General features: G+C 39.8%; 1 long non-coding RNA gene and 1 pseudogene across 2 annotated transcripts; both read right to left on the bottom strand.

Moving 5' to 3' along the window:
• Positions 1-1,297: 1,297 nt before the first annotated feature.
• Positions 1,298-9,431, bottom strand: LOC145850394 (uncharacterized). The gene is made up of 3 exons (XR_014379095.1): positions 8,813-9,431; positions 6,034-6,060; positions 1,298-2,214 (listed from the first exon to the last, which is right to left on the bottom strand). It is a non-coding gene; the product is annotated as an uncharacterized LOC145850394 (long non-coding RNA).
• Positions 9,432-11,965: 2,534 nt separating this feature from the next.
• LOC106562873 (butyrophilin subfamily 1 member A1-like) lies at positions 11,966-13,750 on the bottom strand (annotated as a pseudogene). Its single transcript, XR_014391708.1, has 4 exons — positions 13,681-13,750; positions 13,087-13,441; positions 12,661-12,942; positions 11,966-12,122 (listed from the first exon to the last, which is right to left on the bottom strand). The product of XR_014391708.1 is annotated as a butyrophilin subfamily 1 member A1-like (transcript).
• Positions 13,751-17,653: the final 3,903 nt, after the last annotated feature.

The following is a 17,653-nucleotide window of genomic DNA, read 5'->3' as shown; positions in this document are numbered from 1 at the left end:
TGCTATGTTAAATATATCATCAGATTACTATATCATATGAAGTGGTTAGTTGATATGTTAAACATATCAGATTACTATATATTATGTGGTTATATCACGGCCCCTCCTCTGCAGTGCAGGGGCGGTTCCTCCTGCAGGCAGGGGAGGGTCGTTAGTGATTGGAGCCACCTGGGCTCAGGATATTTAAACTGCTTCACTAACCACTCTCTCTCTCCCTGCTCCTCCAGGTATGATCCTGTTTTGTTTGTTCCTTTGTAGGTTTACTTAGTTTCCACTCACTCAGTCATGTTCACACACACAGATTCATGCATCCATGCACTTTACATACACCCTACATTATGACATTTCCACACCTCATTCTTTGTTCTTTGTTTAAAGTTAATAGTTTTTTGGTTTACAATAAAGAACCTTTTGATTGGCCTATACCTGCTCATGTCCCCTCATTTTTGCCACAGGCTATGAGCCGGCCTAGACAGTTGATATGTTAAATATATCATCAGATTACTATATAGTATGTGGTTATTTATGTATTTAACCATCTAGAAGCTACGAAATCTGGCATGTATCTGCAATGTAGTCAGCAGCACTAAACACTTAAAGGACTACTAGACAGACCAACATGTACCAGTGTATAAAGGACTACTAGACAGACCAACATGTACCAGTGTATAAAGGACTACTAGACAGACCAACATGTACCAGTGTATAAAGGACTAGACAGACCAACATGTACCAGTGTATAAAGGACTACTAGACAGACCAACATGTACCAGTGTATAAAGGACTACTAGACAGACCAACATGTACCAGTGTATAAAGGACTAGACAGACCAACATGTACCAGTGTATAAAGGACTAGACAGACCAACATGTACCAGTGTATAAAGGACTACTAGACAGACCAACATGTGCCAGTGTATAAAGGACTACTAGACAGACCAACATGTACCAGTGTATAAAGGACCAGACAGACCAACATGTACCAGTGTATAAAGGACTAGACAGACCAACATGTACCAGTGTATAAAGGACTACTAGACAGACCAACATGTACCAGTGTATAAAGGACCAGACAGACCAACATGTACCAGTGTATAAAGGACTAGACAGACCAACATGTACCAGTGTATAAAGGACTAGACAGGCCAACATGTACCAGTGTATAAAGGACTAGACAGACCAACATGTACCAGTGTATAAAGGACTAGACAGACCAACATGTACCAGTGTATAAAGGACTAGACAGACCAACATGTACCAGTGTATAAAGGACTAGACAGATCAACATGTACCAGTGTATATTTATTATGAAATGATACATTTATAAAAATGTATTTTGTGTTGCTACATTAACTAAATATAGAAGCAAAGTAGAATGGATACACAACAAACTGTTAGAAAACACAGAGAAATTATGTTTTACTTAACATTTATTTTTCTTAACTTAAAGCATTGTTGGTTAAGGGCTTGTAAGTAAGCATTTCACGGTAAGGTCTAAACCTGTTGTATTTGGCACATGTGACAAATGCGATTTGATATATAGCACATTCTCATGAAGACCGAACAGTCCAAGGAAGGTGTGAAAGACACATACAAATATTAGTCAAACATTAACAAGAAATCAGTGGTCTGGGATGGTCCAGTACCAGAATGGGTTCAGATCCAACCCATTGCTCTTTCAACATTCCTACCTTTACCTCTCTGTCCTATCCAATAAACAGTAAACTGGCCCACTCTACAACAACAAAAGATTGACAGGAAATCTGAGAACTCATGCACATGAACTCTCTCCTATTACATGCTTTTATTAACTGTTTATACCTGCCTTGTTTGTTTTAAAACAGTCAGTCAGTGACATCTACAGGACAGATGACCACTGAGATACTATCAATAATACCAGGGCTGAAGAATGGAGAGTTTCTCAGTGAAGGAGCAGAATGGGCTCTTTTTTTTTTTACTAGGTCGGGCTTCGACCCCTGGTATCATATAAACTCACATAAGACATGGAAGACTGGAGAATTGCAGGAAATGAGCTTTAAAACAGCAACCTGTTCTCTTGGCCAACAAGAGGGGTGTGAACAGTTTGCGTGGGGTTGTGAGGTGGTGGGTTGATACTACGCTGATTATCCATCTGATCCTTTGCCACCTAGGAAATATGTGTCACCGGTCTGTCTCAAATAAGACTTGAGCACCCCTGGTCTGGAGTCACATCCACTGTGGAGAAAAACATACATTATTGCAAACACAATGACATGATGACATCAGTGGTATAATACACTATGGTAAACACAATGACATCATGACATCAATATCAGTGGTATAATACACTATGGTAAACACAATGACATGATGACATCAACATCAGTGGTATAATACACTATGGTAAACACAATGACATCATGACATCAGAGGGTATAATGCAAGTTGAGGACAACATGTTACTGTATTGATCTCTGACACATGATACTGTCTTCCTCTATTAGTGGTCCATGTGTGACTGAGGTAGAGAGAACAGGACATCCTGTAGCAGTTTTCATTAGGTCATGGGTGACAACCTCTAAACTAATGTTAATACATGATTTAGGGCTGGATTCAATCAGATCTGTTTTATCCAACATAGCGGTTGTTTTGACAGTGTCGAAGGTAGAACTGTTAAGAGCTGTCAAATCCACCAACGTGGTCTCAAAGCATTTGCTATTATTCTGTAATTAAATCCGAGACACTCCATTTAGTGTGATATTATATGATACGTTACGTTTCGTATGTATTCATTTGTGGATGTCCATAACCCATTTTGTATGATATGTTACGACGGCAATTAGTACTATATGTTACGAGTTTCCAAAACGGACAATATGTTGAAATTTCCAGATTGTAAAATATGTTACAAATTTGTAAAATGTATGATATGTTACAAATTCCAATTTGTTGTGGCTAACGATAGCTAGGTGGTTAATGCTAGCGTTAGCTAGCTCTAGGGGTAATGGTTAGGGTTAGCTAACCCTTCCCATTTAACCTAAGAAATTACAAAGTAGCTAAATAGTTGCAAATGAGCTAAAATGCTAAAGTTGTCCGTGATGAGATTCGAACCGCTAGACGTTTGCGTTATACGCCCACACAGCCTGACCAACCACCCTCCTTCTGTTTTTTCCTTAAGTAACCTATCTTATGTAATCATACCAAACATATCCTACTAATTTCAGTGTCCCAGGTTTACCTTTACTATGTTACATCTAGTCTGAGACCAGTGTGAATCCACAAGTGGCTCCTGGCATTATAGATAAATGTAAAGTCCCCATATTTGCAGTGGTGTAAAGTACTTAAGTAAAAATACTTTAAAGTACTACGTGTTTTGGGGTATCTGTACTTTTCTATTTATATTTTTTACTATTTATATTTTTTACTACTTTTACTTCACTACATTCCTTAAGAAAATCTTGTATTTTTTACTCCATCCATTTTCCTTGACACCAAAAAGTACTCATTACATTTTGAATGCTTAGCAGGACAGGAATATTGTCAAATTCACGCACTTATCAACCAAACAAACATCCCTGGTCATCCCTACTGCCTCTGATCTGGCGGACTCACTAAACACACATGCTTCGTTTGTAAATGATGTCTGAATATTGCAGTGTGCCCATTGCTTTCCGTAAATGTAAAATAAAAAATGGTGCCATCTGGTTTGCTTAATATAAGGAATTTGAAATGATTTGTACTTTTACTTTTGATACTTAAGTATATTTTAAACCAAATACTTTTACTCACATAGAATTTTCCTGGGTGACTTTTACTTGAGTAATTTTCTATTAAGGTATCTTTACTTTACTCAAGTATGACAGTTGGGTACTTTTTCCACCATTTTATTTATTTTCTATTATTCAATTCAGTCTGGTATGAGAACGGTAGCCCCTATCTGCAAAAGCAGGGTGTCTGCGGAAAGCTGAGTATCTTGGTGTAACGCGGGTCGTCTAATGCGGACCAAGACGCGGCGTGTGACGTGCTCATAATTACATTTATTAAACTCAAAATCAAACATAACAAAATGACCATAAACAGTCCCGTCAGGTGCAACATACACAAAACAGGAAATAACCACCCACAAAACACAGGAAAAACACCCCTAATAAATAGGACCTTCAATTAGAGACAACAAGGAACAGCTGCCTCCAATTGAAGGTCAACCCACGAAACTTAAACATAGAAATAGACACACTAGAATAAACATAGAAATATACTTACATAGAACATAAACCAAAAACCCCGAAATACATAAAACAAACACGCCCTGACCAAACTACAATAACAAATAACCCCCTTTACTGGTCAGGACGCGACACTTGGTTATTGATTGGTGCCTTCAAATCTTTGATGTGACTTACTACCATATATGGGCATACGAATTTAAGAATTTAATATAGAATTTAATGTAAGAGCAGACTGAGCCGATGACCTCATTTCAAGATGGCTGCTACCTACATTCCAGTTAGCGTTGTGAAGCATAAACAAAATAAACACGTAAAACGTTGATACACACCGAAAGCTGGGACTCCACAGATCATGAGGATATCTTATTTGTCTGCCTGTGACCTACCGTTATTGATCACCAGCCCCAAGAGTCAAAATGTTTATTTTACACAACGTTTTCACCAAACAGCAAACATCTTAAAAGGTAAGCTTCAATTTGATCTGTGTTTGAGCTATAGCTACATGGGGGTATCAAATGAATCCTTAGGTTGGTAAGAACAAATCAACCCTATTACCAATGTTATATGATGATGTATGACTTAATGGCAAGATCAAATGTCCACGAGTGACTATATCTTTGCGCATCAAAAATATGTTGCCTGCTTATGCGCTGTAGGCATCTATTACACAGGAGATTGGCTAAGATGGCACCTTGACGGTCTTGTAGCCAATGAGATAAGCTTTCCTGGGATATGCAGTTGAACTGGGTGGGACCTAGAACCTTTCATGCGTAATGCTAACTACTGAATACCCAATAACACCACCACAATGTTTGAGTGAGGATGATATGGTAGAAATTGTGTTTTTATACTGAACAAATAGCATTTAGGGATTGCAAATATGTAATAGCACTGAAATTATATAATTTATAGACATGCCACAGTGGAGAGGTTTAGGGACACTTGGAAGCGTCCCGTGACCACACTTACTAAAACATCTGCCCATTTCTAGTTGTTAGGTCTATCAATCCCCTATTTTCTCTCCTGATATTGTCCACATGTTGTGGAAGCCATCTGATGTGTTTCCAGCTCTAGTCATCAATAATTCACTTATAGCTTGTCAATGACAGATGACTTTCAAAATAATAAAAAAAAAAGGTTATTTAGTGTGTGCTTGATTTGGTGTATTCTGAACTATGTAACTCCTATCTTCTGATCATTTCCTCAGTCTCGCGGATGTCTCCTTTCCAAATATACCAAGTTTTGGCATATCAGAATCATGTAATTACACATGAATGGCAGTTACGTTTAGGTATGTCTATTTAGGCCGAAATCTACATTTTGCCATTACATTTAAGAGGTTGCATTAACAGAAAACCCATGCAGCCTTGTTTACAAATTCAAACATTGGAATGTGAGATGTAATCTACACCTCCATTAGGATGATAGAAATCCTCATTATTTTGTTTGATGTTTTTTCAATTTGAGCGCAATTATTTCTGTATAGCCTACACTTTCTCTTTCTGAACTTCTGAAGAGTGGGGCGGGCATCTTGAAAATCATCAAGAGCAGCTGCTCACCGATTGACAGCTCCACCTGCATTGGAGCATCACCACAATGTCTCCCATGTGGGTGTCTGCTATCGCTGGTTAACGCTTGATCTGACTGAATCTTTGTCTCAGCCTTACTTGCCCATGCTTACAGCTGTCACAGTAAATACATGATAGTTATGTCAGGCTAATACTCTGCCTTGTAGAGTATTGATGAGTTTGGACCAGATCAACAGGACAGTGAGGACACTATTCCTCCCTAAAATACAGCTGGAGTCACATAGTATAAAACACACCTGCATGTCTTCTGATGGTTTCAACATCTGAAATATAGAGGAAGAGACTGTTGGTTGTGAAAATGAGCAACATACTGATGGATATCACAAACTACTGTAAGTGAACATTTATGTTGTTCAATCCAGATCTCAAACTATGCAGACCTATAATAACTTTATTGTGCATATTTATGTGCATAAAGTAGCATAACATATCCCAGCAACATTAACTCTTAAATTGTTCCAGCTGCAAACATACACCAATCCAACTTTCACATGTTCAGTCTATCCTATATAATGTTGCACACATTTCCATAAAATAACCCACCAACACAAACTCTTGAACCATTCAAGCAAGAGAAACTAAAACGAACTTTCACATGTTCAGGCTATGCTAACTTCAAATTAACCAATCACTCCACATGACCATACATCAGCAGAAAATAACCCACCAACAGTAACTCTTGAACTGTTGAAGATATACTGTTCAAAAAAATAAAGGGAACACTTAAACAACACATCCTAGATCTGAATGAAAAAAATTATCTTATTAAATACTTTTTTCTTTACATAGTTGAATGTGCTGACAACAAAATCACACAAAAATAATCAATGGAAATCCAATTTATCAACCCATGGAGGTCTGGATTTGGAGTCACACTCAAAATTAAAGTGGAAAACCACACTACAGGCTGATCCAACTTTGATGTAATGTCCTTAAAACAAGTCAAAATGAGGCTCAGTAGTGTGTGTGGCCTCCACGTGCCTGTATGACCTCCCTACAACGCCTGGGCATGCTCCTGATGAGGTGGCGGATGGTCTCCTGAGGGATCTCCTCCCAGACCTGGACTAAAGCATCCGCCAACTCCTGGACAGTCTGTGGTGCAACGTGGCATTGGTGGATGGAGCGAGACATGATGTCCCAGATGTGCTCAATTGGATTCAGGTCTGGGGAACGGGCGGGCCAGTCCATAGCATCAATACCTTCCTCTTGCAGGAACTGCTGACACACTCCAGCCACATGAGGTCTAGCAATGTCTTGCATTAGGAGGAACCCAGGGCCAACCGCACCAGCATATGGTCTCACAAGGGGTCTGAGGATCTCATCTCGGTACCTAGTGGATGTCAGGCTACTTCTGGCGAAAACATGGAGGGCTGTGCGGCCCCCCAAAGAAATGCCACACCATGACTGACCCACCGCCAAACGGGTCATGCTGGAGGATTTTGCAGGCAGCAGAATGTTCTCCACGGCGTCTCCAGACTCTGTCACGTCTGTCACGTGCTCAGTGTGAACCTGCTTTCATCTGTGAAGAGCACAGGGCGCCAGTGGCGAATTTGCCAATCTTGGTGTTCTCTGGCAAATGCCAAACGTCCTGCAAGGTGTTGGGCTGTAAGCACAACCCCCACCTGTGGACGTCGGGCCCTCATACCACCCTCATGGAGTCTGTTTCTGACCATTTGAGCAGACACATGCACATTTGTGGCCTGCTGGGGGTCATTTTGCAGGGCTCTGGCAGTGCTTCTCCTGCTCCTCCTTGCACAAAGGCGGAGGTAGCGGTCCTGCTGCTGGGTTGTTGCCCTCCTACGGCCTCCTCCACGTCTCCTGATGTACTGGCCTGTCTCCTGGTAGCGCCTCCATGCTCTGGACACTATGCTGACAGACACAGCAAACCTTCTTGCCACTGCTCACATTGATGTGCCATCCTGGATGAGCTGCACTACCTGAGCCACTTGTGTGGGTTGTAGACTCCGTGTCATGCTACCACTAGAGTGAAAGCACCGCCAGCATTCAAAAGTGACCAAAACATCAGCCAGGAAGCATAGGAACTGAGAAGTGGTCTGTGGTCCCCACCTGCAGAACCACTCCTTTATTGGGGGTGTCTTGCTAATTGCCTATAATTTCCACCTGTTGTCTATTCCATTTGCACAACAGCATGTGAAATTTATTGTCAATCAGTGTTGCTTCCTAAGTGGACAGTTTGATTTCACAGAAGTGTGATTGACTTGGAGTTACATTGTGTTGTTTAAGTGTTCCTTTTATTTTTTTGAGCAGTGTAGATACAGCAAACCACGTTCATATTCTCAGGCTATTCTAACTTTCATCTACACACTTTTTCAACTATAACCAGTCTACAAAATTACTACTGCAGACACTACTATAATGTTTTTCATAACCATACATACTTTAAAACGGTTTCGCTTTAAATAGTATAGTTAAATGTTTTAACCTTCTACAACTATCACAAAAAGAGCTTTAGCCAGCCCCATAACTTTACTTGTAAAGTTACAATCTAGTATTATTAATAATAGAATACATGGGACATTATAGGTTCCTACAGGAACCTTAATACCCTAAAAGGTTATTTGAGGAACCTTTTTAAAAGGTTCCCTTGGGAAAAGGTTCCTGGAAGTACCTTTTGGGGTTCCGCTGGTGTTGCAATCGGAGGAACCCCTAAAGGTGCCTCCAGGAACCTTTTCTTTTTAGAGTCTAGTGGTCCTCTACAGTCTCAACACATCCTGTTCTAGAACATCAACATTAGTGTGACTGGTCCATCAGTGATCCAGGTGTATCAGAGACTACCTCTCTAGTCTAGTGGTCCTCTACAGTCTCAACACATCCTGTTCTAGAACATCAACATTAGTGTGACTGGTATCAGTGATCCAGGTGTATCAGAGACTACCTCTCTCTAGTCTAGTGGTCCTCTACAGTCTCAACACATCCTGTTCTAGAACATCAACATTAGTGTGACTGGTCCATCAGTGAACCAGGTGTATCAGGGATATGAAGGACACAACTTACCCAGTTGTCGAGTGAGATCCTTTTCAACCTGATCTGTAAACAAAGATAAGATAACCCAGGAAACATTCATGTAAACAACATTGTGTTTTCTACTTCTTTAGAAGTTACATAGAAGAGACATTGGTTTATACAATGTTTGACCTGTTCTATATGGTCTGAAGACATTGACAATGACAAGACAATGGGATATCATGTTTGCATGTATGTACTGTACTTATCACTGTCCTTCCCGAGGCCCCTCTAAATATGTAGAGTAGATGGAAGACAGTGAGAACATCATTAACATGAATACTAGAAGATGTAGTCTCTCTCTGGGACTCCTTGGTCGAGATTCAATCCAATGTGCAGTATACCACAGGGCACTTCACAGCTGACAATTCAGTTTTTAAAGTAATTTTACCCGGAATTCACGGAGATCACATTCATGATAAACACTGCACATCGACTCAAGTGTAAAATACCTTTAAAAGTCTGTTATAGTGTTCTGTGCTATAATGCGTCTTGAATTGAATCCCATCCCTCGTCTCATTCCACTGTTCCAACATCAGAAGGAACACTTAGGGCCAATCAGAAGCTGAAACAATAACAAAGCGTGAATCAAATGACATGGATGACAGTTGAGATTATATAAAAATCAATAAACATAAAATGGTTGACATAATAAAGTGATGATCTGAAGACACTACTTACCCTTCTCCTTCATGAGGACATCTGTAAACATGTAGAGTAGATGGAAGACAGTGAGAACATCATTAACATGAACACTAGAAGATGTATTCTCTCTCTGGGACTCCTTGTCTCATATCACTTCTCTAATATCATACTACTGGATAAATCTAAATTGAGTTCCACACACCTAAATGAGTCTAGCTTACCTCTGTGGGTGAGACATCCTTTATCCAATAGAGATCTCCCACATTATCATTTACCTCTTAAATTCACTCAATAAATGTGACTGGTATCAGTGATCCAGGTGTATCAGAGACTACCTCTCTCTAGTCTAGTGGTCCTCTACAGTCTCAACACATCCTGTTCTAGAACATCAACATTAATGTGACTGGTCCATCAGTGATCCAAGTGTATCAGAGACTACCTCTCTCTAGTCTAGTGGTCCTCTACAGCCTCAACACATGCTGTTCTAGAACATCAACATTAATGTGACTGGTCCATCAGTGATCCAGGTGTATCAGAGACTACCTCTCTCTAGTCTAGTGGTCCTCTACAGCCTCAACACATCCTATTCTAGAACATCAACATTAATGTGACTGGTCCATCAGTGATCCAGGTGTATCAGAGACTACCTCTCTCTAGTCTAGTGGTCCTCTACAGCCTCAACACATCCTGTTCTAGAACATCAACATTAATGTGACTGGTCCATCAGTGATCCAGGTGTATCAGAGACTACCCCTCTCTAGTCTAGTGGTCCTCTACAGCCTCAACACATCCTCTTCTAGAACATCAATCTATGGTATGAAGATACTGACACTAATAAGGTGCTGGGATATACTACTTCAAGTTTAAAATTTGTATGGACACCACTTCAAGTTTCCAGTTTTATTAGAAGTATGTACGGGATGTGTGACAGGTTATAGGAAATACTCATAGCCTGTTATACATTAAAAAGTATTAGTAAGTTCATAGTATGTGAGGATCTTAAAACATCTAAGGGTAAAAAGATCATGCATTCTATATTAGGTGATAGAGATTGATAACATTCATATAATTGTGTTAAAAAGTTCAAATCCATCAAGCGTACAAAGGGTAAGAATTGTAAAAGGAATGTGTAAACGTTATGTTGATTACTTTATTTTGTGGTGCCTAATTGAAGGGGAAAAGTGTTAATCTGTGATCTACTTAATGTACGTTATTGAAGATAAAATAGAGTCATTTAAATGTAATAACTCGCTAACATGTCAAGGGTGTTTAAGGTGTGTCTTAGTAACATCCTGAGGAAGTTAGAGTTAAGTTTGTAGAGAGTAATATGAGCCCTGCTCGGTTGCAGCGAAGGCTAGCTTCGTACTGAGTAGCTGCCATTTTATATCGATCGTGAATTAACATGTGCGTTGTTAATAAGATATTTTGCGGTGTTATTTGTATAATTGTTTTTCAAACACTTTATTGACTGTTGATAAATTGAGTTATGGTTTACTGAGTTAAAGCTTTGTGCTTGACAGTAATATTGAAATTAGTGTATGTTTCAGTGAATTACAGTGTATACTGTTGTGACTTGAATAAGCCTTGTACCCTACAACACTAGCTCTTTCCTGTATATCTGTTGTTTTGTAAAATGTGTTACTTTTGTAAAATGTGTTACTTTGGTAAAATGATTGCAGTAAAAGTTCTCAGTGAGGAAACAATACCATATCACTCTCGTGATTATTTCTCCCCTTTTTCAGGGGCGTAACAGATACACATGGTATTCACTGTCCATGCTTACTTGCAGGTTTGACAATGCAATAACAATGAATATGTCAATTGGAAGCTGTGGCTAAATGAGTCCAGCGTACCTCTGTGAGACAATAAAGACATTCTACCCTACCACCACCACCACCTCTTTATGTCATTCAATAAACATGTCAATTATATGGTTTAGTCTGCTTTGTGAATCTTTACATTCATGTGTGTAATCTGGGTTAGTGACAATTAAACCACTACTTTCCCTGCTACAGTTTGAGTTGATTTATTATCACACCTGCAGATTAAAATCAGTCATCAGTGTCAACATGTGAATCACCTGCAGGTTAAAATCAGTCATCAGTGTCAACATGTTAATCACCTGCAGATTAAAATCAGTCATCTGTGTCAACATGTTAATCACCTGCAGATTAAAATCAGTCATCAATGCTAACATGTTAATCACCTGCAGATTACAATCAGTCATCAGTGTAAACATGTTAATCACCTGCAGAATAAAATCAGTCATCAGTGTCAACATGTTAATCACCTGCAGGTTAAAATCAGTCATCAGTGTCAACATGTTAATCACCTGCAGGTTAAAATCAGTCATCAGTGTCAACATGTTAATCACCTGCAGAATAAAAGCAGTCATCAGTGTTAACATGTTAATCACCTGCAGGTGTAGTATATTATCCTGTATCCATAGAATACAACCACTGTGAATGTGTTGAGGTTGAAAAAAGCATTGCAGACATTTATTTCTAACAATGAAACATTCATATAATTTCTCCATTACCTTTCTTAATGCATATGCAGTAGATAGCCAGAGCTAACCCAATCACAGTGATGGCTCCCAGACAGCATAACACAATGAAGGCCATTCTCAATGGGGTTGCGTAATCAAATAACTCACCTAAAACACACACATCATTACACATCAACAACAGGGTTTGGTACTAATACTACCACACATCATTACACATCAACAACAGGGTCTGGTACTAATACTACCACACACATCATTACACATCAACAACAGGGTTTGGTACTAATACTACCACACACATCATTACACATCAACAACAGGGTTTGGTACTAATACTACCACACACATCATTACACATCAACAACAGGGTTTGGTACTAATACTACCACACACATCATTACACATCAACAACAGGGTTTGGTACTAATATTACCACACAGCGTTTCATGTTAAATCAAATCACATGGCTGCTTTCAGTGAAAATCAATAGATTACAATATAGGCCTCCTGAATAAGTGTAATGTAGTGTAAAACCTATTGGTCGCTAAATCCGGGGGAAATTAAGGACCATGTAAAAAAACTGTTGGTCACATATTATAGCGGGTGTAGCGAAATGCTTGTGTTTCTAGTTCCAACAGTGCAGAAATATCTAACAATGTCTAAAGAATATTATGTTGTTACTCACTAGGGAGGTGAACCTCTGTCTCCATCTTCTCATTGATCCGGCTCTGTTGGACTCTGCAGGTAAAGCGGTTGGTGTCAGTCTCCTGGACAATGACATGTTGTTTGACTGTGTAGAATCCCTTGAAGTCTCTGTGTGTCTCAGGAGGACCAGCAGAGAGACGGTCTCCTTTACTGTCCAGCCACACCAGCTCAGGCTGAGGGTGCCAGCCTTCTGTTTCACACAGCAGACCCATCCCTCCCTCTCTGTGTCCCTCAATGGACACCACTGGCTTGGATCCTACAGCTACAGACACACAGATAGACTGGATGTTAACTGGTGACAGGCTGTGAACAAATAGACACATACTGTATCCAGTAATATGAAGAAAAGAGGTGATGTCATTGTACTGTAGTTATATTTTTACAATAACATGAAAATAAACCTCACCTTTAACGAGGACTTGAATAATGAAATCATCATACCAGCTCTTTGCCTTAATAAAGCATTTGTAACGTCCCTCATCAGTGCCTTGTACCCTGGTCAGTTTTAAAGAGGTGTTTCCCTTCCACAGTTCCTCTTTAAACAGTGAAGTTCTTCCAATGTAGGAGAGAATCTGATTATCTTGTATGATTTTGCTGTTTTGGTAACGATAGACATGACTGCCTGCCTATGGAGTCCAGGTTCAGCCAGTCCACTGTCATGTCCTCAGCACTGATGTTGGGTTTGAGTTAACAGGGCAGAATGATGTCATCACCAGCTACAGCAGCAATGACATCAGTTGGACCAAGAACCTCAAACCTCTCTGAAGAGAACAGGCAGAAAGGAAGGAGCATTTAGGACATTACCCACCACTAAAGATACACAGACTGTAGGTACATTACCCACCACTAAAGACACAGACTGTCAAATGTAATTGATAGAAACGTGCCATTCAAAACGTACAAAAATCTATGCAATAATGCACACACACACACAAATAGGAAGCACTAGTTGCTGCTTGAGTCACCACACACACACAGAGGGAATTAACACTGTAGTTACCTGACTCAGAGTGTGAACTGTGGAGGAGAAACAGGAGGGTCACAAACAGACTGTCTGGTCCAGTCTCCATTATTCCTGAAAGAGACAATTGGTCTAACAAATAAACATAAATTATAAAGATCAAAACCAGATTTCAACCAGTAGACCTTCATTATCTTACTATGGCTCCTTTCAGTTAAAACCAATAGACCTTCATTATCTTACTATGACTCCTTTCAGTTAAAACCAATAGACCTTCAGTATCTTACTATGGCTCATTTCAGTTAAAACCAATAGACCTTCATTATCTTACTATGGCTCCTGTCAGTTAAAACCAATAGACCTTCAGTATCTTACTATGACTCCTTTCAGTTAAAACCAATAGACCTTCAGTATCTTACTATGGCTCCTTTCAGTTAAAACCAATAGACCTTCATTATCTTACTATGACTCCTTTCAGTTAAAACCAATAGACCTTCAGTATCTTACTATGGCCCCTTTCAGATAAAGTCAATAGATTACACTATATTACACTATACAGTTCAACATTTCTTACTTGTTGTAAGGTTGTCTGAAATAGACCTGGATCAGGCATCTTGCATGTGGTTCAATAACTATCAATCTGACAGGTCACAATGTGTGTTACTGACAGTATCAAATGTAGTCTCCTCAATATTAGGAAATGTCTGCCACAGGGGTCGATTTTGGTCCCTGTTCTCCTCACGTTTTGTATAAATTATTTTGTTCTCTCTGTTAAAACCTGTAACATACATCTCTACGTGGATGCTAGATATTCACTACTGTATATAAAGCGGTTCTTCAGAGACTACCTGTAAAAATTATTGGTTTCTAAATCCAGAGAAATGAAGGACCATGTAAAAAACTGTTTGTCACTAAATCCGGCTAGAAGGACCACGTAAAAACTGTTGGCTGGTATGTCCTCACGCTTCTGAGTGGTCTGCTGTGAATGCCCTCACCCGCTACTGTATATACTTATAACTGATTGGTTTGGTTCTGTCCTCTATAGTACCGCCCAGTTAGAACATGACGTTGAGGTCCATCACTATACTCTTGATAGTCACACATGTAACTGTATTGCTTCCGTCCCTATCCTCGCCGCTACCTGGGCTCGAACCAGGGACCCTCTGCACACATCAACAACTGACACCCTCGATGCATCGTTCCCTATCGCTCCACAAATGTTGCGACCCTTGCAGAGCAAGGGAAACTACTTCAAGGTCTCAGAGCGAGTGACATCCCCGATTGAAACGCTATTTGCGCGCACCCCGCTAACTAGCTAGTCATTTCACACCGGTTACACACACACCCAGACACAGCTGTTTCCATTTGAGGATGTTTATATGATTGGTTTGGTTCTGCCCTCTATAGTGCCGTCCAATTAGAACATTCCATTTGAGGATGTTTATATGATTTTGGTAATCTGAGTGACTTGGAATCTTATTGTTGTGGTTCTATAAGACAAAGATATGCACACATGTAAATAGTATTAATTAAGGGTTATAACTACACTATATTTAAGTGATAATGCCCAAAGGTGGTTGGAGGATATATTTGCACGGGTGTTGTTAGGCCCGAGGCAAAGTGGAGATCCGTCAAACCGTGCCAATATGTCCTCCAAACACCGGCTTCAAGGGCATTATCACTTTGGTACAATGGGTTACCAACATATTCAAATAATGATTGACATATTTTCGTAATTTTTATTTATTTATTCATACTATTTTATCCTTCTACAAGATATAGTCGCAACACAAATCTTTGTTCTGTATCTATGGACTCGACCCAGTCGTTCAATCTAAATGTTCCATTGCCATACTGGCTGCCAACGGCTAATTTAGTCACGTCAAAAAAGTGCAGCCAGAATAACAGCAAAGTAGCTGGATTTGCTTAAACTGTTTTCTAGTGACATTTATTTAGATACATTCATAACAGTGAGCTAATGAGGCGCGATTTTACCTGGCACATAAAATGTGCTCACTTGTCAGGACAATGTTGTTCAGAGGAGCCAGCCAACAACACTGCTTGGCTGGGATGATGAGACAGTGGAGTAGGCATTTTAACGTCATATATTTAGCTGGTGGCAACATGTGGAAAAGACACTGGCTGGAATGCAGTTTTAACCAATCAGCATTCAAGATTAGACCCACCTGTTCTATAAACGTGTATGTACATGATTAAATTAGAAATGTCATTAAACTTACAACGGGGCTATAAACACAGTGTCACGTCCTGACCAGTAGAGGGAGTATTAGTTATTGTAGTTTGGTCAGGACGTGGCAGAGGGTATTTGTTTTATGTGGTTCGGGGGTTATGTGTATTGTTTAGGTGCATATGGGGTCTGCACCTTTGTGGGGGGTAATGTCACGTCCTGACCAGTAGAGGGAGTATTAGTTATTGTAGTTTGGTCAGGACGTGGCAGAGGGTATTTGTTTTGTGGTTCGGGGGTTATGTGTATTGTAGAGGGGTGTTTTATTTATGTGTTCCGGGGTTTTGGTGTATGTTCTGGTTTTTGTATTCTAGGGTTTTTCTAGTGGTTATATTTTTTTGTGGTCTGTGTGGCTCTCGATCAGGAACAGCTGTTCATCGTTGTTCCTGATTGAGAGTCATATTTAAAGAGCTTGTTTTCACTTGTTTGTTTGTGGGTAGTTGTTTTAGCACTGCTTTTAGTTAGCCTGCTAAACTGTTCCTGTCGTTCTTTGTTTATTGTTTTTCGTGTTCACTTTAATAAATAAGTATGAGTATTCACGTACCCACTGCGCCTTGGTCTCATCTATACGACAGACGTGACACACAGCATCAATATAAACATAAATATTCACCTCTTGGAAAAGAGAAAAACTAATTACTTGGATTGACAAAGTGTCAAGATTTATGTCACCCTCTCTCTACAGCCATGTGTGAGAATCTGCCAGGCTGAGATCTTATCAGATCTGCCCTGGCGCCACAGGATCGCAATTACTCTGTGCATGAGCTAGGTCCAAAAACTGTCTGGGATGATTCTAGAACAGGCCTGGGAAATTATTACCCATGGAGGGCCACATTAGAATATATTTTTGCCATCGCGGGCCACAATCATATTACAAGATTATACATGGATTATACATCATGTGTATGACTGTGTTGACAGACATATCTACTGTAAATCACGTCCAGATATACTACTTATTTTACTTGTTTAACATGCACCGAAATAAACCACATCCATGTTCTCCTTTTGGTAGGTATTTTCATTATTAAACATGCAATGAACTACACAGAGAGGAAAAGTACACTACCATGGACAGAAAGAACTCTTGTTAACAGGTTTGCACAAAAACACAAGAAAGAGAGAGAGCTCAACATTACATTTAAACCACTCAGTCAGTGTGAGGAGTGAAGTCTCTGATGGGCATTGACTAGAGTAGTGAAGTCTGGTATAGTTTATGACGTCGCTATGCGCAGGATTGCTGAGAGGTGGGAGTCAGTAAGAGATGATCTGTGCCTTGACTTGTTATATTTCATCACTGAACATGTCAGTTTACATACATAGGTTGACCCAAACAGCACAAACATCTTCTGAGCATGACTCCTAATCTTTGGAAAGTTTTGTTCATCGAGAGGTGCATAGAACCTCATTTGTGACCTTGTTTTGAATAGTTCTCCAATCACTGCATCAGACTGTAGATCGATAAGCTGAAGTTGCAGGTCAGTGGGAGCATTATCCACATTAAAGGTGAAAGGAGAGGAAACCAACAGCATGTCATTTTCCAACACTTTGAAAATCCTCAAAACGTTGAGAAAACTCACAGTTCAAAGCACGCAGCAGCGATGTATACTTCTCCCGCTGGTCATCTGATAGGGAACAGACTGGTAGTGTCGGAAGGTGGGTGAGATCTTGCCCTTTAAAGATTTTGCCCTTGTGAAGTGTATCACTTTAGGGACTGTATCCACAACATGGCTCATTTTCAGAACACATTTACAGAGCACCTTCTGA

This window comes from Salmo salar, chromosome 01 (assembly GCF_965601325.2).
Source record: "Salmo salar chromosome 01, fSalSal1, whole genome shotgun sequence".
Taxonomy (NCBI): Eukaryota; Metazoa; Chordata; class Actinopteri; order Salmoniformes; family Salmonidae; genus Salmo; species Salmo salar.
This window is presented reverse-complemented; position numbering and strand designations above follow the sequence as displayed.